This window comes from Geospiza fortis, unplaced genomic scaffold, assembly GCF_000277835.1.
Source record: "Geospiza fortis unplaced genomic scaffold, GeoFor_1.0 scaffold41, whole genome shotgun sequence".
Taxonomy (NCBI): Eukaryota; Metazoa; Chordata; class Aves; order Passeriformes; family Thraupidae; genus Geospiza; species Geospiza fortis.
In genome coordinates this window covers 12,959,725-12,970,246 of record NW_005054299.1, presented here as the reverse complement: position 1 = coordinate 12,970,246, position 10,522 = coordinate 12,959,725, and positions in this window count along the sequence as shown.

Here is a 10,522-nt window from a genome sequence, read left to right as displayed (position 1 = left end):
TTCTTGTGGTTAAGTAGAACAGGCATTGGAAAGTGAGTCCCGTGCTGTCAGCAAGGCAGCACATGCCAGAGTGCTTAGAGAGCCTGAAACAGTTGCCCAAACCCCACTGCTCCACAGGCTCCTGGAAAATTGCTCCCTGGTGGGCTCGGGGGCAGCTAAGACCCTGTGGGGCAGCTCACACCCAGCCCTATCAAGGAGGAAGGGCTATCCCAGGCTAGCCCCAGGAACAATTTCTGCCTGCTGAGAGGAGGCAGCAAGGCTTGCACCTTTGGGTTCCTCCTGAAAATTCTCAGTTTCCTGTTTGCCATGAGTTAGTATGCAGTCAGATCCCTACCCTGGGCAGAAGGGTGGGAAGTAAGTGCCCGGGTGATGGTGCTGTCCCCTGGGCAGCTTGCAGCTGGGCCCAGGGCTGAGTTTGGAGAAGGGCCAGCACGTTCACTGGCTGACCTTTGCTGTCACCCCTGGCAGAGCTGGAACCCTGACAGAGGGTTTCGTCAGCGTTGGCTGCCCGCAAGGCCAAACCCCAGGGAGATGCTGTGCTCTCTGCCCCCTCCAACCACTCACCGGGGATGGGGGTCTTGGGTGCCGCCAAAGGAGTGGTGGGGCTTACCAGGAACCTGCCTCGTGGCCCTCCATCCCATCCCCTGGCAGCATCCCCCTGTGTGACACCAAAGAGACACGAGTGCTCCTCGCAGGGATGCACTGCCTGAGGCTGGAGGGGCAGCAAGCACTGCATCCATCTCCAGTGTGGGTGCTGGGGCCAGTCCAGGTGCTGGGTGCCATCCCAACAGCCTGGAATGACCTAGGGAGTGACCCACTTGAGGGACAGGCCAGCAACCCCCTGCTGGTGTCGCAAAAGCCACCAGTGGCCTTGGTAGAGGGAAGTGGTACCTCAGTGTGCAGGAGGAGAACCCCAAATGTGTCAGGGGAGGAGTGGAGTTAAGAATAAGGCATGCTGACCTACTTCATTTGGGTTTCTGAAATGCTCCTGGGAGGTGACAGGGAGGGCTCCCTGGGGCAGCACACTGACACTCCCCACCCCACCTCTGCTCCCCACAGCTGGCAGCACCCCCGGTGTCATCGCCCCAGAAAGAGAGCCCCAAGGGCAAGGAGTCTGCTGCAGCACCAAGATGCAGCGGGCGCAGCAGCATGGGAGCAGCCCCTCTCCTTGACCTGAGTCCTCTGATAGCCCAGTTCAACCGGGAGATGCTGCAGGTGAGGCAGCTGGGCCCTCTCGCAGGGTCTGTGTGGGAAGTGGAACAGAGGCCCACCGGCAGCCTTTCATGTGAGCTCTGGGGTGGGGTGGGCTGCGCAGCAGGGAGGGTTGAACTCCCAGCCCGAGCACAGCCATGGTTGTGGCATGAGATCATGTTTGGCTGCCTCTCCCTGGCTGTCAGCCCCAGGGAGAGGGGGTCAGCCCACACCAGGGCCCTGCTTCCTCTCTGTGTGCGCATGCTCCTCCTGTGCCCTGTTCTCCTCCTCCTCCTCTCAGACCCTGTCCCTCCCCAGCAGTGTAGGAACCGAGATGGTGGGAGGGCTGATCCATGCCATGGTGGGAAGAATGCATGGATGTTTGCACCGGGGAGCAGGGTACAGCGAGGAGAGATGCTTTGTGCACGGATGTTCTGTGCAGACTGGCCTGCTTGGGCAAGCCCAGCTTCCTCTGCTGGGCTGAGAGACGCTGGAAAGAAGTGAGGTGCTGCACACCTTCACACCCCCATTGCCACAGATGCTGTCCTCAGTGCCTGTGCTGGCCTGTTGATTCCCAGAGCTGAAAGGGTGCCCTCTAGTCCCTGTCAGAGCTGTGGGAATGTTTGGGTTTGGGCCCCCAAAGCCGTGTCCTTGAGGCTCTGGTGGAGGCCCCCAACCACGTGGCTCTTGGTGTGCTGCAGGCAGAGAGCTGGGTGCGAGGCAAGCTGCGGGACCTGAAGGACGGCTGTGACCTCCAGGACTGGGAGGAGGTGGCCCAGACCTTGCAGCGGGACATGAAGGATTTTGAGAACACCCTGATAAAGCTCAATCAGGTGGGGCCAGGCAGGGCATGGCGTGGCATGGCTCTTGTTACTCACAGCACCTGTGTGCCTGGGTTCTCTGCAGCACAGGGTCCCTGGGAACCCCTGGTGCTGAGTGGGTCCCTTGGCCCCACAGATGGGTGAGCAGCTGATGTGGAGGGCAGGCCCCAGTGCAGAGGCCGTGCGGAGGCAGCTGCTGGCCCTGCAGGAGCAGTGGCAGCTCCTGAAGCAGATGGCTGCCAGCCAGAGCAAAGCCCTGGGCGGGCTGCGGAGTCTGCAGGACTTTAACAGGAAAGCTGAGCGGCTGGAGGCATGGATCAAGCACAAGGTTTGGGGGATGGGAAGCATGGTCTGGGGAAGGGGATAGCCTGGTTGTCCCCCCACCTTCTCACACCTTTGCCTGGCCCAGGAGGAGAAGCCCTCTCTGGCAGCCCTCCTGCAAGAAAGCCCAGATAAGATCCAGCTCACTCGCCGCATCCTTGACTTGAAGCAGGTGAGAGCTGCTGGGGGGCTGCCAGCCTGTCAGGGACCCCAAACACCTTGAGGCTTGGGCATGGCACAGGTCCTTGAGGAGGGATGCTGATGTCTTTCCTCTCTACTTGGGCCAGGAGGAGCAGCAGTTCCAGAATCTGCACAAGGAGCTGAACAGCCTGGCCCAGAAGCTGGAGAAACAAGGCAAAAACGAGAGCAGAAACGTCTCAGCCCGGCGCAAGCACCTCAACAAAGCGTGAGTGGAGGACACACGGGCTGAACAGGGCTGAGCCAGGCACCAGGAGCTGACCATCTGGGAAGCAGGACTCCCCAAACTTCCTGGCCTAGCTCTGCACAGCTCCCCAGACAGGCACAGGCTGCCATTCACCTTTCCCCTTCCACCTGCTCAGGTGGCTGCGGCTGCAGGGGACCCTGAAGGAGCACCACGAGGCTCTGCAGCTGGCCCTGGAGGTGGCCTCCTTCCTCCAGCAAGCAGATATCCTGCTCGGGATCATCCATGCAAAGGTATCTGCACTGGAGCCAGGTTCACCCTGGTGTGTGGGGCTGTTGCACGGCCTGAATGAAACTTGGTGGGCAGCACCTTGCTCTTGTCCCCTGCATGGAAGCTCCTGTGGTCCCAGCACTCTCAGCCTGGGCTTTGGGGAGAGAATCAGGGGATGGAGAAAGGAAGACAGATTGGCAAGTGCAGCTTTGCACTGTTTCTTTCTGCTGGAGCTGGGAGCAGGGCCGTGTCCTCCTCCCACTGCTGACTGTGGCCTCTTCTTACAGCAGAGCAGCATCTGCAGTACAGGGAAGCCAGGGGAGGGCGAGCCTTGCCAGGACCGGGATGTCAGGGACATAGCCAGCCAGGTGATGGTGAGTGCAAGACTCTGCCTCGTCCTGTGAGCCCTGGGGAGCATCCTGACAGGGGGAATGTGAGCCTTCCCAGGCCAGCTCCGCCACGAGCAGCGCTGTGGGCTCTGCAGGCACCCCCCTGTGGGTGGCTGAGGCTGTGTGATGGATGGGGGAGTGTCCCCGGAGCAGACAAGGACTGGGATGGGCACTCACTGCCTCTTCTGCCCCCAGAGGGCTGGCTGTCATCACACACCCTGCCGTGGCCTTGGTGGTTCATCACTCATGAGCCCTGTCTCCATCACTTCCCTGCTGCTCTCTCTTCTCCAGATGCTGGATGTGACAGTGTCCCAGCTCCTAAACTTGCAGCCCAGCCTGGCAGCCCGAGTGACCTCAAAGCACCGAGATGTAAAGGAGAGCTGGGCACAGCTCCAGCAGGCACTGAGGTAGGGCTTAGCTGGGTCCCAGCCCTGACCTCCCAGCAGCGGAGCCAGAGGCTTGGGAAAGACCTGGGTTAGCCCCTAGCAGGCTGTCTCTGGGGCAGCAGCTCCACTCAAGGTCTCTCTTTATCCTTTGCTCCCCTGGGCTTCCCTTGCCCTCCTTTCCCAGGACAGGGAAGGCTCCAGCACAGGCAGCCAGTTCCCTGGGGGGCAGAGCTGCAGCTCCAAATGTTGAGCCTCGAGGAGATGACAGCAGTCACGGGGCTGTGGGTAAGGGAGCAACAGCCAAATGGACAAGAGGACTCAGCAGCATGGTAAGCATTGGCTTCTTCCAGGCATCTTTGGCTCCTCTGCTCCGAGAAGACAAGGGAGCCTATGGGAAAGGGGTCCAGGTGTTGGGCAGAATCCAAGCTGAGCACTCCTGGATCTGGACCCAGCAGTTATGGGAGGTGATAAGTGCCAGGCCCGGGGCAAAGCAGGCATATGCTTTGTGCTGGCCAAGGAAGAATGGGAACCTTTGTGCTGCAGGTACCAAAAGATGTGCTGGAGAAGATGGCAGAGAACAAGAAAGGAGAGGAGAGCAACCCTGGCTCCCCGGCAGTGAGACAGCCCCCTCATGGAGGGGACAACAAAAGGTACCAGCTTGTGGAGGTGGCTGTGGGAGCAGGACAGAGTCAAAGGGAAAAGGGATGGGGTTCCCCTGTGCAAGGGGGAACCTTGCAGTCCTGACTGTCCCTCTCCTCTCTCTGCTGGAGGAGTAGAGAGGCAGAGGCTGAGTGGGGGATGCGGCAGCTGGAGACCCAAGTGCAGGACGTCTGCCAGGTGGTGAACATGGTAATGTCTCCGCAAGAGTCCCCTTTCCTCCCTGCCCATCCAAGAGGAGACAGTGCTGGGGGAGGATGCACTTCCCTAACCCCCTCCTGCTGCTTGTGGGCATGCAGGCTTGTGCCCACACACCTGGTCTGGGCACTAACCCAGCATGTCTCCTGCTCTTCAACAGGCTCTGTCCCCATACAAGGAGAGTGTGGCTATGGGAATCCCCCCATGTCCAGTAGCAGGCATGGAGGCAGCACGGATGCAGCAAGAGCCCAGTGCCAGGGCTGTGCTCCTGGTGAGCCTGCTTGGATGTGAGGTGGGGGGAGGACACCAGGTGGGGCCCATCCTGACTGCCCTCCCTGCCTCCCAGGAGGGGCCAGCACGAGGGAGGCCTCCCGGGAGCCCTCAGGTGGAGGCCATGCTGCGGGAACTGGGGGAGTTGTGGGAGGACCTGCAGAGGAGGCACCAGGAGAATGGTGTGGTGCTGCAAGAAATCGATAAGGTACGTGGAGTCAGGGCTAGGGGGGGCACAGGGCGTGCTCCAATTGGAGCAGCTTGCTGGGCATCACCAAGTGAGGCTGGCACCTATGGGGCCTGGAGCTGCAGCACTGGCACCAATGTCTCTGGCCAGCCTTGGAAATGGCACACTTCTCCTGCTGTGCTGCCTGTGCCCCAGGTACCCCCAGTGGGATGCCAGCATGGCTCCTGCCTCCTCTGGGTGGCTCAGAGCCAGGCTGAGGGGTTCCCTGCTCTCCCTGAAGGCACTGAGGCTGGTGGGGGACTGCCATGAGAAGCCCGACGGAGCTGCGCCAGGACCTGGAAGAAATGAGCCGGCTGGAAAAGCAGCTCCTGCTCTGTGGCCTCAAGCTGCAGGCACTGCGGGAAGAAGCAGCAGGCGAGGTGCCCACTGAGCACGAGGGGGCAAGGAAGATGCAGAGGAAAGTGGACATGGTGGAGGAGAAGTGAGTCCTGGAGGAAGGTGCCTCTTCTCTGGTGCCCAGGTTGGGTGGGGAGGAGGATGCTGTCCCTGAGGAGGTGCAGAAGCTGCCAGCACCTCTGATGAGCACCTCTCCCCGCAGGTTGGCACAGGTGCAGGCAGCCCTGCGGCACCGGGCAGCAGATCTGCGGGACTCCCTGGTGCTGTCTGAGTTCCTGCAGGACCTACAAGAGGAGGAGGCACGGAGCCAGCAGGGATCTGCAGCGGTGAGCAGCGAGGGCAAGCATCCCTTGGGATCACACAGCACCTGGGAGTGGACCAAGGGTTGATCTGTGGCTGGCCTGGGGCCCCTGTTGGGTGCTGCCCTCCAGCCCAGCTGCCTGGGGTGTCACTCCCCATCTCTTATGTCCGGTGTTTCTGCTGGCTTCAGCCAGGGAGTGGGCGTTGTGGCTCGCAGGGGTGTTTTCCCCCGCTCTCAGCCCAGGCTGAGAAGTCTCCAAGCAGTGAGGACATGAGCCGGCCCTTGGGAGAGCTGCAGGAGGCCGTGGAGATGCTGAATGATGCGGCAAAGGAGCGGGAGCGAGTCATGGAGGTGGCAGCAGAGATGGAGAACCTGGAGTGTCTGGTAGGGAACGGAGGCTGGGGGACTGGGGATGCAACCGGGTGGTTCATCTGCAGCCAGACATGCCAGCTGATTGGGACAGGGCACCCACTTCAGCTGTCCTCAGTAGGACACAGGGACATTAGGGTTCATGGGGACCGCTCTGTGCGAGGCTGGCATCCTTGTCTGCCGTGGCTGGCACCTGCCCTTGTGCAGCTGCATGGCAGGGTGTCCCAGGCTGGGGTGGGCTGGGACTGTGTAGCAGGCGGTAGCACAGGGGCTTCCATCCCAGGGCTGATCTCCCTCTGTGTCCCCTCCTGCCCATCCAGGTGGCAAAGATATCTGCACAGCTGAAGGCCCTTCAGTGCAGAGCCAAGGCGCTGTCTGAAGACATTGCCCTAGCAGAGAAGAGTTTCACCACGGTGAAGAGTGAGAAGGACCTGCAAGGGCTGCAGGGCTTGCTAAGCTGCCAGCAGGAGATGGAGGTGAGTCAGGGAGCACTGCCAGGGAGGTGTCCTGGCTGGCTGGGGCTGTCCCAGTGAGGCACTGGCTCCCCTCTGGGGGCCCAGGTGTTGTAAGCCTTGGCACACTGTGGCAGGGCAGGCTGGAATTTTCCAGTGCAGCTGAGACCTGCCTGCTCTGCTCCCCTCTGATAGCATGGGCCAGCAAGGGGACAGAGCTTGCCTCAGCTCCCATGTGCCAACACACAGCTGCCAGCACCTCACTCGTCTTCCCTCTGGTGGGGAAGCGACTCACAGGGCAGGGAAGCCAGGGGAAGCCAGGGGAAGCCAGGCAGTTCTGTGCTCTTCCTGTGCTCCCCACTGAGGCTAGCTCTGCCCATGTAGCAGCATCCTCTCCTCTGTCCCTGCATCCCAGAATGCAGGGGAGCACAGGCTGGGTTCAGAGGGGTTGGATGCATCCCGAACCTTTCCTGCCTTGTGATCTTTAGCATGCAGTGTCCCAGACCCTGCAAGGGCAGCTGGAGGAGCTGGAGAGGGCGGCTGCGCACTTGCAGGAGCTGTGTCCTGCTCGGCAGTGCCCCGTCAGCCGGGAGCTGCAGGAGACGCTGTGGGCCTGGGCAGGGCTGCGAGAGCTGCTGCGGGAGACCCGGCTCCGCGTGCAGCAGGCCAGCCAGCTTCGGCAGTTCTTCAAGGATTACTTAGCCATGATGTAAGTGGCAGTGAGCTGTTGGAGTTGCTTCTGTGGGGGTTGAGGGGGAACTGGTGAGAGCATGGCATTGGCAGGTATGTGGGCAGTGCTGGAGCTGCAGCCAGGTGTGACCATGGGGAGCCTGGAATGCAGGGTTGCACCACAGCTGTCTGTTGTCTCATCCTGCCCCAACAGCCTTGCCACAACCCCGGGGAGATGCTTCCAGCTATCACTGAGCATGGGAATGGCTTCCCTGGGGCCTGCAGGGCTGGAGAAGGGTTGGGTCGTTCCTCAGCCTGTCTTTTACGTGCTCACAGCTCCTGGACTGAGGACACCCGGGCTCAGATCTTTTCTGAAAGCCCAAGCAGCTCCAGTATCCCGGAGACTCCATGTGAGGAGCTGGAGAGGAGAATCGAAGAGAAACTCAAGGAGTTTGAGGCACTAGCAGCAGCAGGGCAGCAACTGGTGTCTGAGGAGCACTACCTGAGTGCAACAGTAAGGACAGGGGAAATGGAGTTGGGGGGAAATTCTCAGCACTCCCTGAAGTCCTCTGGGGACAGACCATGAAAGAAAGAGCAAGGTGTGGGTGCAGAGCCCCAGTAAGTGGGATGGGGACAGCTATGCATCCCTGGGGCTGCTCAGGGCAGGAAGGAGTTTCATCCAGTGGATCCTGAGATCTGAATTGATGTGGCTGTGACTGTATCCCACTTGCAAAAACCTCGTAACTGCTCTGTTGTGAGATGTCCTGGTAGGGCCAGTGTCCCTGGGCCAGGAGTCCTTGCAGGCTGCCCAGGATCTCTCCTCCCATCAGATAAAGGAGCGCTTGGAAGAGCTGCAGAGCATGCTGGGCTGGGTGCTGGTGCGCTGGCGAGCACAGAGGCATCAGCAGCAGGATCTGGGGAGCAGACAGGAGGACAGGAGGGAGCCGGAGAACCTCTCAAGCACATCCCCCACTGGTCAAGTGAGTACCCAGCCATGCTGAGACTGCCAGGGAGAATGACCAGCCTTGAGCTGGGGGTAGCAGAGGCACTGGATGGAGAGGGTGGTGCAGAAAGTGGGGAGGGATGTGTGCCAATACCTCTGGAAGTCTCTGGGGCTCAGGCAGGGCAAAGGGAAGGCTGTCCCGAGAAAATTCTTGGTACTCCAGCAGCCCTTCCTTCATGTTCCTTCTCTTGCCTTGCTCCCCAGGAGCAGCATGCCTCACATGTTCCACCCCATCTGGAAAGCATCCACAGCCCAGTGAAGTTCATGCCCTCCTCCATCGTCAAGCCTGTGCAAAGATTAGAGCCAAAGCTTCCAGAGAAAGCAGCCATCTCCCCACCCACATCACCCCTCTCAGATGCCCCGTCAGGAGTGGAGCAGAGCTGGGGCGAGCCCAGCAGCAAAACAGCCCATGATGCGGAATTCCCCAAGGAGGCTGGCACCTGGGATCCTGCTGAGACCTCCACGCTGCTACTGCCACCAAGGGGCCCCTGTGGTCTCGGGGGGACGGTCAACCTCATCCTCAGCATTGGCAAGAAGGGAGAGAAGAAGAAGGCCCAGCTGCTGGCCAGCAGTGAGCGGCCAGGCGAGGAGGCACTGCCAGCGGTACGGGGGATGGTGGGAGGCTTTGGGAGAACCATGGGGGAGCAGCCACACAGCCAGGGCAGCTCTCTGGAGCTGTGCCCCACGCAGACTGGGAGGGCTGCAGGGTGATCCCCAAGCTGAGACCCCTCTGACCATTTCTAAGTGAGCTGCTGGGACTGTGTCTGTCTCAGGAGAGGGGCCTTTGGCCATGCTGATGCTGCGTGATGCCTTAGGGCTGAGGCCGGCTTGCACCACCCACTTTGCCTGTGCTCCCCTGCTGCAGCTCCTTGCCCACTCTGTCCTCTCTGTGTGTGTCTCTCTCTCTCCCCTTGCTCAGCTCCCCGCCACTAAACACTCAGGCTGTAAAACCTTTTGGAAGCGTTGCCAGGGGCTTTTAGGAAACACTTGGGGTAGCTTAAAGCGAAAAAGAAAGCCACCACGCCCGCTGGTGGAAGAGGTAACGTCCTGGGGAAGGCTGCATGCTGGGCAGAGTGGCTGCATGGCGTGACCCTGCCTGCCACCAACCCTCCTGGCCAGGCCATGGTGCCTGGGTGGCAGTGGCCCGCTGGGAGAGGGAAAACCCTTCTGGTGCTGTGGGGTCCAGAGTGTGGGTGCTGGGACGTGTGAGGAGGGGCACAGGCAGGGCTTGCTGCAGTTTGGCCCCCCATTCAAGTAGTTTTGGTGGCCATGGGAGGTATGGCTAGCTGGTGGCCAGTGGGAGAGCCTCCCTGCTCCATTGCTGGGGGTCAGGAGCAGTTCTTGTGTAGCCAGCTGAAGGGGGCAAAGGTGGTTGGGGCTGTGTGAGGTGCTCATTTTGGTGGGGTGGGGATCTCATTCCGAGTTGCTTGGGTTGTAACTCTGAGGCTGGGAGTTTGGAAATTTGTAGGGGCTCACATCCATCTCTTGTTGCTCCAGAGCCTGTGCAAAAAGGTCTGTATGTGAGGAGCCCCAAGGGCAGCCAGGCTCAGTAGCCCAGGGGAGAGGGCAGGAGGACAGAGAGGCTGGAAGGCATTGAGGCAGGATGAGGGACTGCTGGGCTGCCAGGAGGGTTTTGGTAATGGCACCATCCAGCCTAATGGATCCAGGGGGACACTGATCCAGCTCCTGCAGACTCTTGCAGCTGTGGAAGCCCGGGAGAGGGTCTGCAAGGAACAGGAGGGGAAGGGTCTGCACTCAGTCCCTCCCCTTGCATTCATTGCTTTACTGCCTGGAGCATACAGGGCTGGCAGGCATGGACTGCCGTGACTGCTGTCTCAGTAGCCACCCAAAAGTGATGGCTTGGAGGTCAGCAGTGCCAGGGAAAAGCTGTATGGCAGTCAGTCCCAGCTGTACCACACCTGGGGGACTCCATCATGGGCAGATTCCCTTGTCTGCCTCTGCCCTGCCTGCACCAGTGTGGGCGCAGCCCTCAGGGGACTGAGGTGAAGCGCTGTCATTCCCAGCACTGCATGTGCTGCTGGTGAGCATTTGTGTCTGCCTGCCCTTGCAGCCCCCTGCTTTCCCAAATGCAGCATGGAAAGGGGTCAGTTGGCACAGGGTGGTGGAAGCTCCAGCTGTGGGGACCACGCCTCTCTCCTTCTGTTTCCTCAGGTGCAGGCGGAGGCCAGGAAAACCTGCACGGCAAAGCGGCCTCCTGCTGCTGTGCGGCGCCCTGCAGGGCCCAGCGGTGGCATGGCGG